Raw genomic sequence first — 19,886 nt, 5'->3', positions numbered from 1 at the left:
TCAGTATCTATAACAGGAAAACCAAAATGACATTTTATTAAAAGAGGAAATATCATTTGTTTATCTTGAAAAGTATTTCAGCTTCCTCCTAAATTGCCATTGTTGGAACAGATCATAAGATATAGGAGCAAAATTAGGCCATTTGGCCAGCGTCTGCTCGGCATTTCATCATGGCTGATCTATTTTTCCTCTCAGCCCCAATCTCCTGCCTTCTCTCCGTATCCCTTCATACCCTGACTTATGAAGAATCTATCAACCTCTGCCTTAAATATACCCAATGACTTGGCCTCCACAGGCGCCTGTGGCAAATAATTCCACAGATTCACCACTTTCCGGCTAAAGAGATTTCTCCTCATCTCTATTCTAAAAGGATACCCCTCTATTCTGAACCTGTGTCCTCTGGTCTTAGACTCCCCCTACCATAGGAAACATCCTTTCCACATCCACTCTATCGAGGCCTTTCAACATTTGATAGGTTTCAATGAAGTCCCCTTCATTCTTCTAAATTCCAGCAATTACAAGCCTAGAGTCACCAATGCTCCTCATATGACAAGCTTTTCGAGACTGGAATCATTTTCGTGAACCTCCTTTGAACCCTCTTCAATGTCAGCACTTCCTTTCTGATAAGGGGCCCAAAACTGATCTCAGTACTATATTCCAAGAGAACTGGTGTAACTCATCTACATGCAAAATGCTCAAGAATGCAGCTGATGCTGCCAACTGCCTTCAGCTGGTTCACGGAAGAAAGCCGAAAGTATATTAAAAAATATTTTTCTGGTGCACTTCCTGGAACCCCACAGTGCTTCTCATCCTGTCACACTTCGTACAAAAGCACCAACCAAAGAGCTGAACTAGACAGCACTTACATGCAGTTCCTTACAGGCTGCCTCCTATAACACACTGTGTACTTAAAATAAGATGGGCCAGATGCTGCACTGAAAGCAAAATGTATTACAGAGTTTCTGCCATCAAGTTACCGAGAGGTGTTAATATAAAGTTAAAATCTTATTTTGAAATTTCCTTTAATGCAGCTTCATTTTATTTTAAGCAACATACATCAAAGTTGCTGGTGAACGCAGCAGGCCAGGCAGCATCTATAGGAAGAAGCGCAGTCGACGTTTCAGGCCGAGACCCTTCGTCAGGACTAACTGAAGGAAGAGTTTTTAAAGAAAGGGGCTTCCCTTCCTCCACTATCAACTCTGCTCTTAAACGCATCTCCCCCATTTCACGTACATCTGCTCTCACTCCATCCTCCCACCACCCCACTAGGAATAGGGTTCCCCTGGTCCTCACCTACCACCCCACCAGCCTCCGGGTCCAACATATTATTCTCTGTAACTTCCGCCACCTCCAACGGGATCCCACCACTAAGCATATCTTTCCCTCCCCCCCTCTCTCTGCATTCCGCAGGGATCGCTCCCTACACAACTCCCTTGTCCATTCATCCCCCCCATCCCTCCCCACTGATCTCCCTCCTGGCACTTATCCGTGTAAGTGGAACAAGTGCTACACATGCCCTTACACTTCCTCCCTTACCACCATTCAGGGCCCCAAACAGTCCTTCCAGGTGAGGCATCACTTCACCTGTGAGTCGACTGGGGTGATATACTGCGTCCGGTGCTCCCGATGTGGCCTTTTATATATTGGCGAGACCCGACGCAGACTGGGAGACCGCTTTGCTGAACATCTACGCTCTGTCCGCCAGAGAAAGCAGGATCTCCCAGTGGCCACACATTTTAATTCCACATCCCATTCCCATTCTGACATGTCTATCCACGGCCTCCTCTACTGTAAAGATGAAGCCACACTCAGGTTGGAGGAACAACACCTTATATTCCGTATGGGTAGCCTCCAACCTGATGGCATGAACATTGACTTCTCTAACTTCCGCTAGGCCCCACCTCCCCCTCGTACCCCATCTGTTACTCTTTTTAATGCACACATTCTTTCTCTCACTCTCCTTTTTCTCCCTCTGTCCCTCTGAATATACCTCTTGCCCATCCTCTGGGTCACCCCCCCCCCCGTCTTTCTTCCCGGACCTCCTGTCCCATGATCCTCTCGTACCCCCTTCTGCCTATCACCTGTCCAGCTCTCGGCTCTATCCCTCCCCCTCCTGTCTTCTCCTATCATTTTGCATCTCCCCCTCCCCCTCCAGCTTTCAAATCCCTTACTCACTCTTCCTTCAGTTAGTCCTGACGAAGGGTCTCGGCCTGAAACGTCGACTGCGCTTCTTCCTATAGATGCTGCCTGGCCTGCTGCGTTCACCAGCAACTTTGATGTATGTTGCTTGAATTTCCAGCATCTGCAGAATTCCTGTTGTTTTCATTTTATTTTAGTTGAGCTGGGAGGGAGGAGTTGTGAAGAAATTCTTATATCATAAAAGAAAAATACAGTTTTTCAAATATATCAGTATTGACCAATTTTTATAATGCAGTTAATCTGATCAACCATTCTAGTTAGCCCCTCCCCACCCTTTCTATCACCTCAATCACTTTAAACTGCTTTTCATACTGATGTTTACATTGCAAATACATGCTGGTATTTATGTATTTATGCACTTCTACTCCATATCTGTACTTTAACCTCTAACTTTATTCTTTAATTTTTTAACTGTTGAATATGGCTATACTTTATTAGGAGTTTGAAGAGATTTGGCATGTCAACAAATACACTCAAAAACTTCTATAGGTGTACCGTGGAGAGCATTCTGACAGGCTGCATCACTGTCTGGTATGGAGGGGCTACTGCACAGGACCGAAAGAAGCTGCAGAGGGTTGTAAATTTAGTCGGCTCCATCTTGGGCACTTGCCTACAAAGTACCCAGGACATCTTTAGGGAGCGTCCATTATTAAAGACCTCCAACCCCCAGGGCATGCCCTTTTCTCACTGTTACCATCAGGGAGGAGGTACAGAAGCCTGAAGACACACACTCAGCGATTCAGGAACAGCTTCTTCCCCTCTGCCATCTGATTCCTAAATGGACATTGAACCCTTGGACACTACCTCACTTTTTTTTAATATACAGTATTTCTGTTTGTGCACATTTTATTAATCTATTCAGTATACGTAATTGATTTACTTGTTTATTTATTATTATTTTTTAAAATTTTATTTATTTTTTTCTCTCTGCTAGATTATGCATTGCATCGAACTGCTGCTGCAAAGTTAACGAATTTTACGTCACATGCCGGTGATAATAAACCTGATTCTGATTCTGTTGTTGCCTTTTGTTGCATATCGCCTGCTGACCAACACACCACAGCTAACTATTAATACTTGTAAATGTACACTCAGTGGTCACTTTATTAGAGACACCTGTACACCTGCTTGCTAAAGCAAATATCATGAAGTTTCATGACCAATCATGAGGTAGCAACTCAATGCATAAAAGCATGAGACACGGTCAACAGGGTCAGTTGTTGTTCAGACCAAACATCAGAATGGGGAAGAACTGCGATCTAAGTGACTTTGACTTGTCGGTGCCAGATGGGGGCTTTGAGTACCTCAGAAACTGCTGACCTCCTGGGGTTTTCACTCACAACAGTCTCTAGTTTACAGAGAATGGTGTGACAAACAAAAAAAAATCCATTGAGTGGCAGTTCTGTGGGCAAAAATGTCTTGTTAATGAGAGAGGTCAGAGGAGAACAGACAGGTTCAAACTGACAGGAAAGTGACAGTAAGTCAGTCAACCAGCAGAAGACCACAGACACACACTCAATTGCCACTTTATTAGGTACAGGAGAATAATATCCACTTGTTATCCTATTCAGTGGCAGAACCACCATCTGTGCAACATTCCCTTAGCAATGGGGGCATCTGCCTAGATCTAGTGTTGAAACTTTTAAAAAATATTTTATTTAGAGATACAGCCTTCTGGCCCAGTGAGTCTGTGCCACCAAATTACACCCATGTGACCAATTAACCTACTAACCTGTACATCTTTAGACTGTGGGAGGAAAACAGAGCACCCGGAGAAAACCCAGTCAGTCACGGGGAGAATGTACAAACTCCATACATATAGCAGCAGGAACCTTCTGGCAAATTAGCTGCCCTGTTCAGATTCTGAACAATGCCCCAGTAGATCTCACGTTCAAAGTACACCGCCCAATATGTAGGAAAAAAAATCGTGCCAACGGTAAAAGTAAGCAAATAACATTCAGAACTGAAGATCACAAAAGTGAGTCCACAGCCACGAAGCCAGTCATCGCTGCAGCCGCTTCAGGGACCCTGTATCCCGACGAAGGGTTTTGGCCTGAAACATCAACTGTACTCCTTTCCTAGATGCTGCATGGCCTTTTGAGTTCCTCCAACATTTTGTGTAGAACATAGAAAACCTACAGCACAATACAGGCCCTTTGGCCCACAAAGCTGTGCCGAACATGTCCTTACCTTAGAACTACCTAGGCTTACCCATAGCCCTCTATTTTTCTAAGCTCTATCTAGCTATCAGGAGTCTCTTAAGAGACCCTATCATTTCCGCCTCCACCACTGCCACCGGCAACCCATTCCACGCACTCACCACTCTCTGTGTAAAGAACTTACCCCGACATCTCCTCTGTACCTACTTCCAAGCACCTTAAAACTGTGCCCTCTCATGCTAGCTAATTCAGCCCTGGGAAAAAGCCTCCTGACTATCCACACGATCAATGCCTCTCATTATCTTGTACACATTTATCAGGTCACCTCTCATCCTCCGTCGCTCCAAGGAGAAAAGGCTGAGTTCACTTAACCTAATCTCATAAGGCATGCTCCCCAATCAGGCAACATCCTTGTAAATCTCCTCTGCACCCTTTCTATGGTTTCTACATCCTTCCTGTAGTGAGGCGACCAGAACTGAGCACAGTACTCCAAGTGGGGTCTGACCAGGGTCCTATATAGCTGCAACATTATCTCTCGACTCTTGAACTTAATCCCATGATTGATGAAGGCCAATGCACAATATGCCTTCTTCACCATACAGTCAACATGCGTAGCAGCTTTGAGTGTCCTATGGACTTGGACCCCAACAGCCCTCTGATCCTCCACACTGCCAAGAGTCTTACCATTAATGCTACATTCTGCCATCATATTTGACCCACCAAAATGAACCACCTCACACTTATCTGGGTTGAACTCCATCTGCCACTTCTCAACCCAGTTTTGCATCCTATCAATGTCCCGCTGTAACCTCTGACAGCCCTCCGCATTATCCACAACACCCCCAACATTTGTGTCATCAGCAAATTTACTAACCCAACCCTCCATTTCCTCATCCAGGTCATTTATAAAAATCACAAAGAGTAGGGGCCACAGAACAGATCCCTGAGGCACACCACTGGTCACTGACCTCCATGCAGAATATGACCCATCTACAACCACTCTTTGCCTTCTGTGGGCAAGCCAGCTCTGGATCCACAAAGCAAGGTCCCCTTGGATCCCAGGCCTTCGTACTTTCTCAATAAGCCTTGAATGGGGTACCTTGTCAAATGCCTTGCTGAAATCCATATACACTACATCTATGGCTCTACCTTCATCAATGTGTTTAGTCACATCCTCAAAAAATTCAATCAGGCTCCTAAGGCACGACCTGCCTTTGACAAAGCCATGCTGACTATTCCTAATCATATTATGCCTCTCCAAATGTTCATAAATCCTGCCTCTCAGGGTCTTCTCCATCAACTTACCAAGCACAGAAGTAAGACTCACTGGTCTATAATTTCCTGGGCTCTCTCTACTCCCTTTCTTGAATAAGGGAACAACATCAGCAACCCTCCAATCCTCTGGAACCTCTCCTGTCCTCATTGATGATGCCAAGATCATCGCCAGAGGCTCAGCAATCTCCTTCCTCGCTTCCCATAGTAGCCTGGGGTACATCCCATCTGGTCCTAGTGACTTATCCAACTTGATGCTTTCCAACAGCTCCAGCGCATCCTCTTCCTTAATATTTACATGCTCAAGCTTTTCAGTCCGCTGCAAGTCATCCCTACAATCGCCAAGATCCTTTTCCGTAGTGAATACTGAAGCAAAGTATTCATTAAGTACCTCTGCTATCTCCTCTGGGTCCATACACACTTTTCCACTGTCACACTTAATTGGTCCTATTCTTTCACGTCTTATCCTCTTGCTCTTCACATACTTGTAGAATGCCTTGAGGTTTTCCTTAATCCTGTCCACCAAGGCCTTCTCAAGGCCCCTTCTGGCTCTCTTAATTTCATTCTTAAGGTCCTTTCTGCTAGCCTTATAATCTTCTAGATCTTTATCATTACCTAGTGTTTTGAACGTTTCGTAAGCTCTACTTTTCTCCTTGACTAGACTTACAACAGCCTTTGTACACCACGGTTCCTGTACCCTACCATCCTTTCCCTGTCTCACTGGAATGTACCTCTGCAGCACCCCACAGAAATATCCCCTGAACATTTGCCACATTTCTTCCACACATTTCTCTGAGAACATTTGTTTCTAATTTACGTTTCGAAGTTCCTGCCTGATAGCCTCATATTTCCCCTTACTCCAGTTAAACATTTCCCTAACTTGTCTGTTCTTACCCCTCTCCAATGCTATGGTAAAGGAGATAGAATTGTGATCAGAAGGAGATAGAATTGTCTGCATTGATTCAGGGACCCGTTAGTTGCAGACCACAGCTTCAGATAACCTCAGCCCATACAGCAAACAGCCTGCCACAGCTGGCTTCAGGAGGCATGCGAAGTGTGGGCGGGATCCCCACAGTCTGTCGACAGCCAGTGATTATCCATGCAGAGTGCCTGCTGGCACTTTGTTGAGGGCGGGAATGTATTTAGCAGAAACACATACCCAATGGCAAATGGTCTACTAAAATTCACAGTGAACCTCATTATACCTGACAACTTGAGCTTTTCATTCCAGAAAAATGCCATTCCTTTTTCTCAGTTCCCCTGTCTCTACCGCATATACTCACAGGATGAGGTTTTTCATTCCACACTGAGATGTCCTCCTTCTTGAAAGTAAGGGGCTTTCCCTCTTTCACGATCAACGCTGCCCTCACCCCATCTCTCACTGCCACACCAGGAATAGGGTTCCCTTGTCCTCACCTACCATCTCATAAACCTCCATATCCAGCACACAATTTTCCGTAACTTCTGCCATCTCCAACAGGATCCCACCACCAAGCACCACTTTCCCTCTCCCTCCCATTTTCTGCAAGGATTGCTCCCTATGCGATTTCTTTACCAAACTATCCCTCCCCACTTTTCTCCCTCCTGGTACTTATTCTTGCAAGTGGACAAGTATCATACCTGCTCCTACACCTCTTCTCTCACTACCGTTCGGGGCTTCAAACAGTCCTCCCAGGTAAGGCGACACTTCACCTGTGAATCTGTTGGGGTCATCTACTGTATCCTGTGCTCCCGCTATGGCCTCCTGTATATTGGTGAGATCAGACTTAGATTGGGAGACTGCTTCACTGTGCCTGCCACAAAAAGCAGGATTTTCGGTGGCCACCCACTTCAATTCTACTTCCCATTCTGACATACCAGTCCATGGCCTCCTCCACTTCCATAATGAGGCCACACTCAGGTTGGAGGAGCAACATCTTATGTTCCGTCTGGCTAGCCTCCAACCTGATGGCATGAACGTCGATTCTCCCATGATCTTCTATCCTCTCCTATCAGATTCCCCCTTCTCCAGCCCTTTTATCTCTTTCACCAATCAACTTTTCAGCTCTATACTTCACCCCTCCCCCTCTCCTGCTTTCACCTATCACCTGCCACTTGTACTTCTTCCTCTCCTCCCCTCACCTTCTCAGTCCTGAAGAAGGGTTTTGGCCTGAAATGTCGACCATTTCCATAGCTGCTGCCTGGCCTGCTGAGTTCCTCCAGCATCTTATGTGTGATGCTCCAGATTCTTTGAGTACAGCCTTCACAATCTGTAGACCATGTTAATAACTACAAAGTTCAAACAGAGGAGTAGCTTTTTTGATGCGAGTTTTGTAGGAGAATCAGGCACTATGGTAGCACAGCAATGAGGACGTTGCTATTGCAGCTTGGGTCGTCGGAATTCAGAGTTCAATTCCGAAGTCATTGAGTCATAGAAAAGTACAGCACAGAAACAGGCTCCTAGTCCATTCTGAAACACTTAAAATAGCTACTCCCATCAATCTGCACCACGACCAGAGCCGTCCATACCTCTACCATCCATGTACCTAGCCAAACATTGAAGATGAGCTCGCACACACCACTTGCACTGCCATCTGTAAGTAGTCAGTACATTCTCCCCGTGGAGCATGTGAGTTTTGCCTGGGTGCTCCAGGCTCCTCCCAGAGCCCAATGATGTGCCAGGTAGATTAAGTTGTTCCGTTATCAGGTTAGGGTTAAAAATTGGGGTTGACGAAAGTGGTTGGGGTGGCAAGGCTCAAAGAGCTAGAACAGCTTACTTTGTGCTGTATCACTAAATAAAAAATAAAATGTAGTACTGTAACAATCTGATATTATTATTCAACTTTCTTAAGTGCTAAGTTTCTGAAATCTAGGACAGCAATTACGACACACTGAAATAAATACTTGGGTGACAGGGTGGAGATAAGTCTCTGCGAAAGGAGGTGTAAGGTGCTCCTTCCCTCCACTAGCCTACAAGTCACCTTTGGGCAGGGTGTAGCAGTTGCTTAGCCTCCCCACTACCCCGCCGGATCACAGTCACATGAAGCCATGGGAGCAAGTGGTGGATGGTCACATGAGCGGCTGGTACACATCACAACTTCCGGTTATGCAACCATTGACGCCAGGCAGACAACCTCTGAAGAGTATTGATAATGACTGTAGTCACCCATCTAGTAAGGACACTGCCCAGAAGAAGGCAATGGCAAACTACTTCGGTAGAAAAATTTGCCAAGAACAATCATGGTCATGGAAAGACCATGATCCCCAATGTCATACGACATGGCACATAATGATGATGATGATGAAATAAATATTCCCTGCATGTTATTTTAAAAACACCCAATCAGAGGTTTAATACTCAACCACAAACATGAGAAAGTCTGCAGATGCTGGAAATCCAAAGCAACACACATAAAATGCTGGAAGAACTCAGCAGGTCAGGCAGCATCTATGGAAAAGACTAAACAGTCAATGTTTCAGGCCGAGACCCTTCTTCAGGACTGAGAAGGAAAGGGAAAGATGTCTGAGTAAGAAATTGGCGGGGGGAGGGGAAAGAGGCTAGCTAGAAATCTCAAATTTCTGGGATGCATTCTAACAATGCTAAGGGCCAAACTGAAAATTATTGAAGCTTCTGACAGAATGGATGGCAACATTGTTTCCCCTGGGAGACAGTCCAAACACCAATGCAATAGTTACAAATAAAAAGTTGCTGTAATTATTAACCTAGCATTGTTCTCGCTACATAAGATACAAAATATTTAAACACAGGATACAAGGTTCACACACAAGGCTGATGCTTCAACTTCAAACTCCATAGTTCTGTTGCATAATAATTTATTCAGGTTACCCCTGTAGATACACCAATTCCCCAAAATAATTTAAATCAGCTTTACTTAATAATTACACCCAATCAATTTACACTCAGTGGCCATTTTATTAGGTATCCCCTTTATGTGGAAACCTCGCTGCTGACTAAGTGGCAAACTTAGTGCACTGGCTTATTGGATCAAGGTCTACATCTCTATCCTACTTATGAGACAATCCAGGCAAAATTCCAGACCACAACACAAGAAGTTTGCCACACAGGCAAACAGCTAAGATATTTCCTCCCTACATCACAACTGAGTTTCCGAAATGACAACCAATCAGCTGATTGATAAGTATATAAAGGCCAAGTGTTTGGAGGACACACCCCAATCAGCAGCACATTGTTGATGTCTCCTCATATGGCAACGAAACTTTTGCAAGACCGGAGAACAACTCAATCCAACCATCAACCGCCCGAGCTAGGCATTGTCTGAATTATTTCTGACAGGTACAGCAGTTGAAATATATAGCATGTCAGGCAGCATCAGAGAAGAGAGAAAACAGAATTACATTTTGTTGCTTTTTATTAAAGCCGGTCATTTTTGATTTTAACTGGAAAGGGTGGATCCGAAATTGTGAAATTTAGTGCTCTGGGATCTAACACGCCTGGTTCGGAGTGGAGAAACTGTTCCCTGAGTTTGCATTGGGCCTTTTTAGAGCTGTGCAAGAAGTCGAAAGGGAGTGCGATACAGAATTAAAGTGCCATGCATCGAGAAGCTCACTGTCAACCTTTCAGGGTGAACAGGGGTGATCCCCAATTCAGGAGAACACTGTGAACAATGAAGGCAGTTCATCACAAGTGAGAATAGATGGGTACTGGTTTCAAAACAACAAATTTGCCAGGAGAGGCTAAGAATCTGAACTATTCCATTTTAACCTTGGGACAGCAACCTCCAAGAAGGCCACAACCTTGTCGTAGGGTTTGGAGGCTTGCGTACCTCAATGACCCGGAGAGATACATTGGTGGGAGTCAGGGCTTTATGCATTGGCTCTTGATTAGGTCACCCATGCCAAACAGGCCAAAGGCTAGTGGTCCACCGGTCCTCCAGGTTCGGGTGGCAGGGGGTCAGCTCGAGGCTAACAACCCTGACAGGTCAAACAGAGTTGTTACTGAAACAGCAATGAAGAATCCTTCTACATCTGAGTGTGACGGTATTCCTGAGTCTCCACCCGGGACTTGCATGACTGAGAGGAAACTATTGACACAATGAAGGAAGCCCTGGACACTGCCAGAGATAGCAGACCTTCATTGCTGCCCTAAAATCCAGTGGCGTAATGGGCAATAAGTAATAGGTGGGACAGGAAAGTTAACATGTCAAATAGATTTCCCTTTCTTTTGTGGTTTTGATTTTAAGCTGCACTACAAACCAGCTCAATTGTGAAGTGCTGCCAGACCAGGGAATCCAGCCATATTCCCAATGTCTGATATTCCTTCAACTGCCCAGAGGGAGCTTGGCACAGTAACTGAGCATAGAGTTAGTTCCTCCTTCATTACCCACATGAATGGCGAACCCTGCCCTTTTCCATTCAGTGTCATCAGGTTGGAAATTTATTCAGTTCTTAAACAGAATTTGTGACAGGGTGCAACCATCCAAAGGAACACAAAACAACCACAAGATATCAACAGGATTAAAACTATTGTCTTTTAAAACCTTCAGAAGTATGCATCAAAGTATACAACCTGGTATGGAAGTTGTCCCGTACAAGACCGGAAGAAGCTGCAGAAGATCATGAACACGGTCCAGCACATCACACAAACCAATTTTCCATCCTTGGACTCACTTTACATCGTACGCTGTCGAAGCAGTGCTGCCTGGATAATCAAGGACACGACCCACTCAGCCAAACACACTTTTCGCCCCTCTTCCCTCCGGGAGAAGGTCCAGGAGCTTAAAGACTCGTACGGCCAGATTTGGGAACAGCTTCTTTCCAACTGTGATAAGATTGCTGAACGTATCCTGACCTGGATTTGGGCCGTACCCTCCAAATATACGGACCTGCCTCTCGGTTTTTTTTGCACTACCTTCCTTCTCATTTTTCTATTTTCTATTTATGATTCATAATTTAAATTTTTAATATTTACTAATTTTAACTATTTTTAACATTTAATATTTGTAATCCAGGGAGTGGGAAGCGCAGAATCAAATATCACTGTGATGATTGTATGTTCTAGTACCAATTGTTTGGTGACAATGAAGTATAAAGTATATATATCCATCAAACATCTGTCTTTCCGAACGCCTGTCTATCCATCAAACATCCACCTATCCAGATAACTAAGTAAATAATTAAACATATAACTACAACTACTGGTTAGAGCCACCGCCCCCCCCCCATCACAGTTAGTGGGGGTTTCTTCTTACATATGTTTGGCTCTTGACTAGAGGCAAATTTCTTTCTCCGCTCTCTGCTCCCAGTCCATCACAGGCAAAGCCCTACCCATCACTGAGCACACCTACATGGAGCACTGCCACTAGAAAGCAGCATCTGTCATCAAGGACCCCCACCTTTCAGTTCGTACTCTCTTCTCACTACCATTGGACTGGAGGTACAAGAGTTATTACCCTACAACCATCAGGCTCCTGAACCAGTGTGGATAACCTCACTCACCACAATGAGCCTCAGGTCCCACACCACCAGGTTCAGGAACAGTTATTAACCCTCAACCATCAGGCTCCTGAACCAGTGTGGATAACTTCACTCACCACAATGAGCCTCAGGTCCCACACCACCAGGTTCAGGAACAGTTATTACCCACAACCATCAGGCTCCTGAACCAGTGTGGATAACTTCACTCACCACAATGAGCCTCAGGTCCCACACCACCAGGTTCAGGAACAGTTATTACCCCACAACCATCAGGCTCCTGAACCAGTGTGGATAACTTCACTCACCACAATGAGCCTCAGGTCCCACACCACCAGGTTCAGGAACAGTTATTACCCCACAACCATCAGGCTCCTGAACCAGTGTGGATAACTTCACTCACCACAATGAGCCTCAGGTCCCACACCACCAGGTTCAGGAACAGTTATCACCCCACAACCATCAGGCTCCTGAACCAGTGTGGGTAACTTCACTCACCACAATGAGCCTCCGGTCCCACACCACCAGGTTCAGGAACAGTTATTACCCCACAACCATCAGGCTCCTGAACCAGTGTGGGTAACTTCACTCACCACAATGAGCCTCAGGTCCCACACCACCAGGTTCAGGAACAGTTATTACCCCACAACCATCAGGCTCCTGAACCAGTGTGGATCCAAAGTCTGCTTTACTTTGTAGTAATACTTAATGCCTTTACTCATTTCCCCAAGATGACGAGCTACAGAGTTCTTACTCAGATGAATCGATTACAAAATACTGGTATCCATTTCTATGTTTTCCACCCCCACCCTTGGATCTACATTCAGTGGCTACTTTATTAGATACACATTTCTACAGATGAACCGTGTTGAGCATTCTCACTGGTTGCGGGGGTGGGGGAAGGCCACTGCACAGGATTGGAAAAAGCTGCAGAAAGTAGCAAACTCAGCCATCTTCATCATGGGCAATGAGGAAATCTTCAAACGCGGATGCCTCAAAAAGGTGGCATCTGTTATTAAGACCCTCACCGCCCCCCCATCACCCTAGACATGTCCTCTTCTCACTGCTACCATCAGGGAGGAGACATGGGAGCTTGAAGACACACACTCAACATTTGAGGAACACACATCTTTTCTAGAGACGCTGCCTGGCCTGCTGAGTCCCTCCAGCATTTTGTGTGTGTTGCTTGGATTTCCAACATCTACAGATTTTCTTGTTTGTGACCCAACATTCAATTTCTAAATAGATAGTGAACCTATGAACACTATCCTACTATCTTTTCCCTCTCTTTTTGCATTACTTATTTCAGTTAATATTATACATATATACACATACATACACACACACACTTCTCACAGTAATTTATAGCTTTTTTTATGTATTGCAATGTACTGCTGCCAAAAAACAAATTTCACACCATATGTCAGTGATACTAAACCTGATTCTGATTCCAAAGTCTGCAAAGATCAAGAAACACAAACCAATTACTGGCAACACACATTCCCCCCCTCCACCACATTTTGCAAATTTTACTACAAATAAGATCACTGTTCTCAAGTGTTAACTAAATTGCTTCAAGGTGATTCATTTTCAACATTCAAATTTGCTTCTCCAATCAAAGCAGAACTACATTAGCTCACCTTTATCCAGTGCAAGCAAGAGGTCAACAACCTGAACGTCAAATCTATTTCCTTCTTTGCAGATGCAGTTTGACCTGACCAATGTTTACAACATTTTCTGCTTTGAGGTCTGATGCTGTGCTCTCTAAACACAGAGTTCTATTCCATCTATTACACTGCTGCTGTTTTGCTCTATACTGGCTCTTGTCGGTTCTCTCGCAATCCTGATGAAAATGCTGCCAGTTATTTGCACTGTGTATGCTCCGGAGTTCAGAAAGTAATGGAAACATGATCTGGTACATGGCAGACTGCTTTGGAAAGAGAAACAGGAGATGGGCGAGTTCTGCTGAAAAACATTTTTAAAGATTGTCTGTCAAAGACAAAACAAATTCTCAGAAGCCTCAGCAACTATACTGCCTTCAATAAAGGGGAGAGAAACTTTGCTAACAGACGACATGGTGGAGTTAAACAGTGTAGATGCCTTTAAGTGAACTAGTTCAAAGTAAACTTAATATCAAAGTACAGTACCATATACTACACTGAGATTCATTTTCTTGTGGGCATTCACAGTAGAACAAAGAAATGCAACAGAATCAATGAAAAATATACACAAAGACTGACAACCAATGTGTAAAAAAATCCGAGCAAATATAAAAAATTATAATATTGAGAACATGAGTCCTTGGAAGTGAGTCTGTAGGCTGAGGAATCAGCTCAGAGCTGAGGTGAGTGGAGTGATCAGCAGCCTGATGGTTGAACTGCTCCTGAGCCTGGTGATGTGGGACCTGAGGCTCCTGTACCCACTCACGTGAAGAAAGAAAGCAGTTCATTTATAAGGTCAAAATAAGGTCAGGAGGATATGTTTGTGTACAGCATAGATACTGGCATGGACAATGAACCAAAAAAGGCTTTTTGATGCTGTATTTTTATATGACTTAGGAATTAACTCAAAGGAGGAGGAGGAGGAGGAGGAAGAAAGAGAATTGAAAACGGTTAAATATAAAACAGGATAGCTTGAACAACAGTAGGTTAACAGCACTGTCTGATGACGCATTGGATCCTTAAACACAAGAAAGTCTGTAGATGCTAGAAATCTTGAGGAACACACCTGTTATTTTAACTCATTATAACAATAAAATACTGGCTATTTCATTCTCTTTCTGCCATGCACCAGATCAGATTTCCACTATTTTCTGAACGCAAGAACTTAAAGAGTGCAAATAATTGACAAAGTTTTCATCAGGATTGCGAGAGAACAAAAAAAAGCAGTATGTTATTGTTACACAATAATAATAAACTTGTTATTTTCTGTAAATTTAAAATTTACATGGATGTTGCCAGGTCTGGAAGACCTGAGTTAGAAGGAAGGATTAAATAGGTTAGGACTTTATTATTTGGAACATAGAAGACGGAGGCGAGATCTGATAGGGGTATGCAAAATTATGAGGGGTATAGATAGGGTAAATGCACGAAAGCGTTTTCCACTGAGGTTAGGTGGGAATTCAACCTGAGGTCATGGGTTAAGAGTGAAAGGTGAGAAGTTAAGGGGAACACGAGGGGAAACTCCTTCACTCAGAGGGTGGTGAGAGTGTGGAATGAGCTGCCAGCACAAGTGGTGCATACAAGTTCAATTTCAACTTTTAAGAGAAGTTTGGATAGGTACATGGATGGTAGGGATATGCGGGGCTATGGTCCTGGTGCAAGTTGATGGGACTAGGCAGTTTAAATGGTTCAGCATGGACTAGATGGGCCAAAGGGCCTGTTTCTGTGGTGTACTTCTCTATGACTCATTGAACACTCACAAATGCTGGAGGAACTCAGCAGGTCAGGGGGAGCATCTATGGAGTGGAATAAACAAAAATAAGCCTGTTACATTCTGTAAAAGAAAACGCAATTAGCTGAATGAGTTTTGTGATGGAAGCTTCCTATTTCAATCTTAGGAAAGTTTGAAACAGATGGCTGTGCACCTGCCAGGCAGATGACTGTCCTGGCACAGCCTCAGAATAGAAGGACGTCGCTTTAGAACAGAGATGAGGAGGAATTTCTTTAGCCCGAGGTCATTGAATCTGTGAAATTCATTGTCACAGACGGTTGTGGAGACCAAGTCATTGGGTATATTTAAAGCAGAAGTTAATAGGTTCCTGCTTAGTCAGGGCATCAAAGGTTACAGGGAGAAGGCAGGAAAATAAGGTTGGGAGGAATAATAAATCAGCAATGATTGAATAGCAGAGCTGAGTTGATAGTCTAAATGGCCTCAATCTGCTCCTAAGCCTTATGGTGCTGAGAGGGATAATAAATCATCCATGATGGAATGGTGGAGCAGAATTGATGGGCCAAATGGCCTATTTCTGCTCTTATGTCGTATGGTTTTATGGTAACCTGCTTAAAGTTAGCTCTAATCATGGTGGAGAAATAAACAATCGCATTCATGATCTGTAAATTAGCCTTCAAATACATGAAATAGAGCATTAAGTTGCAAACATCAAGGTCACATAACCAGATAATATTCGGAACAATTGCTACTTCTTGAATAAGAAATGTGTACCAAGTTAAAGCATTAGGAAGTTCAGTTCCTCTTCTGTTGGTTTAAAAGTTCATCTACAACACTCAGACAATTCAGTTTAATTGTCATTCAGCCATTTTGACTACTCATGAATACAGCCAAACGAGACAGCGTTACCAACACAATACAATACCGACAGTCACACACAGCACAAAGCACACTTAGCACATATAAGATAGAAAGATACAGCTACACAATAAAAGAGACCAAACTCAAGCCACCCAATGCCACCTAAATCTGCAGACGACCACAAAAGAGCTTATATTCTGTCAAATGAACACTGGGTGGGCACACCAACTTCTACGCCTCTCTCCTGGTGGCTGCAATCAGGCAACTATGGCTTGAGGCTGAGTCAACTGAATGCCACAGAAATCTGCAGTCGACCACAACTGAGAGTGGGTACTCGTGTGGGTGGGCAGCACCAACTCCAGCCTGGATGCCGCTCCACAGCACCCACAGTGCAACACATCAGCTTCAATGCCCCTCTCCTGGCAGCTGTAAACTGGCAACACCATGGTTCGAGGCCTAGTCCTCGTTCGGACCGAGACCACGCAGCACCCTAGCCATCCACCCCTGCTCTCTGCCAGTAAATCGGCGAATGGAACTTGCGGCATACCACATTAACGATGTCCAAAAAGGTCTTGCAATCACAATAAAAGTGACCAAGACAGCCCCTCACTATTAGACTGTAGGCCTCTTTCGACTCAGGCAGCAGCACGATGCACAGCTCCTTCACTTTCTCTGGCAACAAACAACTCACCGATGGAGTGGACCTACAGTACTCTGTCCTTAATGTATAGCAGGATCTTACATTCATTTAAACACGACAGTAGCACCTTTTCTTGATCCTATAGAAGCCACCACAACCAAACGTACTGCTAACTTTCCAGACAGGTAAGTTTGAACAAGACACCTACAGGATGGCAGTGCAGCATTTCCTTAGCAACGTAAAACCAATACTGGCATAGATCACAATGCTACGATCTTCCTACCCATGTGAGAGTGCTCGACAATGAAGCATCACTGACGTGGCTTATTCTCAGAATTAGCTTTCTAAAAGAGAGGGAAAAGAGTGGCCCTTTATTACCTCTGAAACACGTCTTATGATAAACACAAGAGATTCTGCAGATGCTGAAAATCCAAAGCAACACGGACACAAAATGCTGGAAGAAATCAGCAGGTCAGGCAGCATCTATGGAAATGAATAGACAGTCATCGTTTCAGGACAAGACCCTTCTTCAGGACTGAGAAAGAAGGGGTGGGAAAGGTCAAGGGCTGGAAAAGGAATAATTTGACAGAAGGGGAGAGTGGACCATGGGAGAAAGGGAAGGAGCAGGGACCCAGGGAAGGTGATAGGCAGGTGAGAAGAGGACAGAGTGGGGAAAAGAAAAGGGGAGGGGGAGAGAATTTTATCCCCAAAGAGAAGGGAAATTGATATTCATGCCATTAGGTGGAGACTACCCAAACAAAATACAAGGTGTTGCTCCTCCATCCTGAGGGTGGCCTCATTGTGGCACATGGACTAACATGTTGGAACAGGAATGGGAACCGGAATTAAAATGCCTGGCCACTGGGAAGTCCTGCTTGTGGTGGACTGCACGGAGTATGCTCGATGGAATGGCCCCCCAATTTATGAAGGGTCTAACCAATTTTTTAATAATGTTGGCAAGGGTACATTGACTGCCAAAATACTGCAAGAATTACTTCAGTGCTGCAATACTGACAAGGAGTGCTGAGAGAGGAGAGTGAAAATATATAAATGTAATTATTTAAAGTTGAAAAGTTAGCATCTTTCAGACCTTAAGTACACTTAACCTTGAAAGAGAAATCTAAACAGCAAAGTATTTTAGTATAGGTGATAAGTTATTCAAAGTGTTGGGTGGAGAGACATCTCTACCAAAGGAGGTGAAAGGCACTCCTTCCCTCCGCTAGCCCGCAGGTCACCCTTAGACAAGGTGTAGCACCTGCTTAGCCCACCACCACCCCCATCAGGGTCACATGAAGCCACGGGAACAGGTGGTGGATGGTCGTATGAGCAGTTGATGTATATCACAAGTCCTGGTTATGTGACCACTGACACAAGGCAGGCAATGGCTGAAGAGTATTGATAATGACTGGGGTCACCCATTGTGTAAAGACACTGTTCAGAAGGAGGCAATGGAAAACCACTTCTGTTGCAGAATTTGCCAAGAACAACCACGGTCCTGAAAGGGCAACCGTTGCCCACGTCATAAAACAGCATATGATAATGATGATGGTGACGATGATAAGTTATTCAAAAGAAGTAAACCCTTTGAAGCTGTCAAACTGTTTGTTAAGAATTCATCTTTTCTCTTCTACCTCATCTTCTTAACTTTTCTTTTTTTTAAAACACATTTTTCAGAAAATTCTATTCCCACTATTGTCCCTCAGACTTTGGTGAACAAACTTCTACTCCTTGGCTAAATATACCTTTGTACAACTGTGGATTGGACTTCCTAACAAGAAGACCTCAGATAATCAAGATGCAGAACTTGCTTCCCATCGTTCTCAACACAGATGCCCCTCCAAGGTTGTGCGCTGAACCCATTGCTGTACATTCTGCTCCCACGTAACTGCATAGACACACACACAAGTAATCACACGTCAAGCTCACTGATGACATGGCAGTGGTTGGGTTCATCAACAATGATGAGATGCCTACAGAAGAGGTGGGAGAGCGCGAGGGCTGGTGGCAAAACAAATAACCTCTTCCTGAACGAGGAAAGGAGACGGTTATCGACTTCAGGAGAACTTGCACCACTCATAATCCTCTTTACATCAAAGGCACAGCAGTGGGAACTGTGAGTCGTTTCAAACTCCTGGGAGTGCACATCTTGCACAACCTCTCATAGTCCCACTACACACAATCAGGAAAGCTCACTTTCTGGGGAGGCTGAAGAGAGCTGGACTATGTACATTTATACAGACATCGTGCTACAGATGTGCAGTAGAGAGCATCCCAACCAGCTGCAGCACTACTCGGTACAGAAATTGCACTGTGGCAGACAGAAGACTCTACAATGAGTAGTCAAAACCGTCCAACGCATCACCAGCACCAACCTACCCACTATCAAAGATGTATATACAGGAAGGTGTCAGAAAATGGCCAGTAACGTCACGAAGGATCCCTCACACCCTGTTCATAGACTGTTTGTCCCACTCCCACCAGGGAGGAGGCCATGTAGCATCCACACCAGGACCAGACTCAAAAAGTTACTTTCCCCAAACCGTAAGGCTGATGAACACCTCCACCCACTAACCCACCCCTCCACACCCCCGACTACCACTATTTTATCATTACCGGTCAGTCACCTTATGTACAGACATTCCTGTGGCTAACATCAATTTATGAACATACAATCTCTGTATATAAGCTTTCTCATGTATTTATGTTTAATGTGTTCTTTTGTTATTATCGTGTTCCTCCAATCTTGAATTTTGGATCTTCCCACAGCACACTCCCTTCCAACTCTATGGCAAGTGGTTACCAACTGATAATTTTGGTAATAAATCTGTATAGTGTGTAGTATCTCTCCCCCTAGTTTTCCCTCCAGAAACATGCTAATACTGTTTTCACATTTGTAAACTCCACGCCAAGTGAAATCACAGCAACATTGGCAC

The 19,886-nt window shown here is 44.3% G+C and overlaps 1 protein-coding gene across 5 annotated transcripts in view; it reads right to left on the bottom strand.

Annotated features, from left to right (window-relative positions):
- Window positions 1-19,886, bottom strand: part of LOC134354592 (serine/threonine-protein kinase PAK 4-like) — a 220,052-nt gene that overhangs the window by 133,867 nt on the left and 66,299 nt on the right. Inside the window, exon 1 of one of the 5 annotated variants that reach the window (XM_063063578.1) lies at window positions 13,703-13,861. The exons of 3 other annotated variants lie outside the window; for them this stretch is intronic. The gene's annotated coding sequence lies outside the window, so the exon portion shown is untranslated. Of the gene's footprint in view, window positions 1-13,702; window positions 13,862-19,886 lie in introns of those variants that run through there. One more of the 5 variants, XM_063063572.1, reaches the window with a different exon arrangement.

This window comes from Mobula hypostoma, chromosome 12, assembly GCF_963921235.1.
Source record: "Mobula hypostoma chromosome 12, sMobHyp1.1, whole genome shotgun sequence".
Taxonomy (NCBI): Eukaryota; Metazoa; Chordata; class Chondrichthyes; order Myliobatiformes; family Myliobatidae; genus Mobula; species Mobula hypostoma.
Note: the sequence above shows the minus strand (reverse complement) of the source record. Positions and strands in the feature narration are given on the sequence as shown.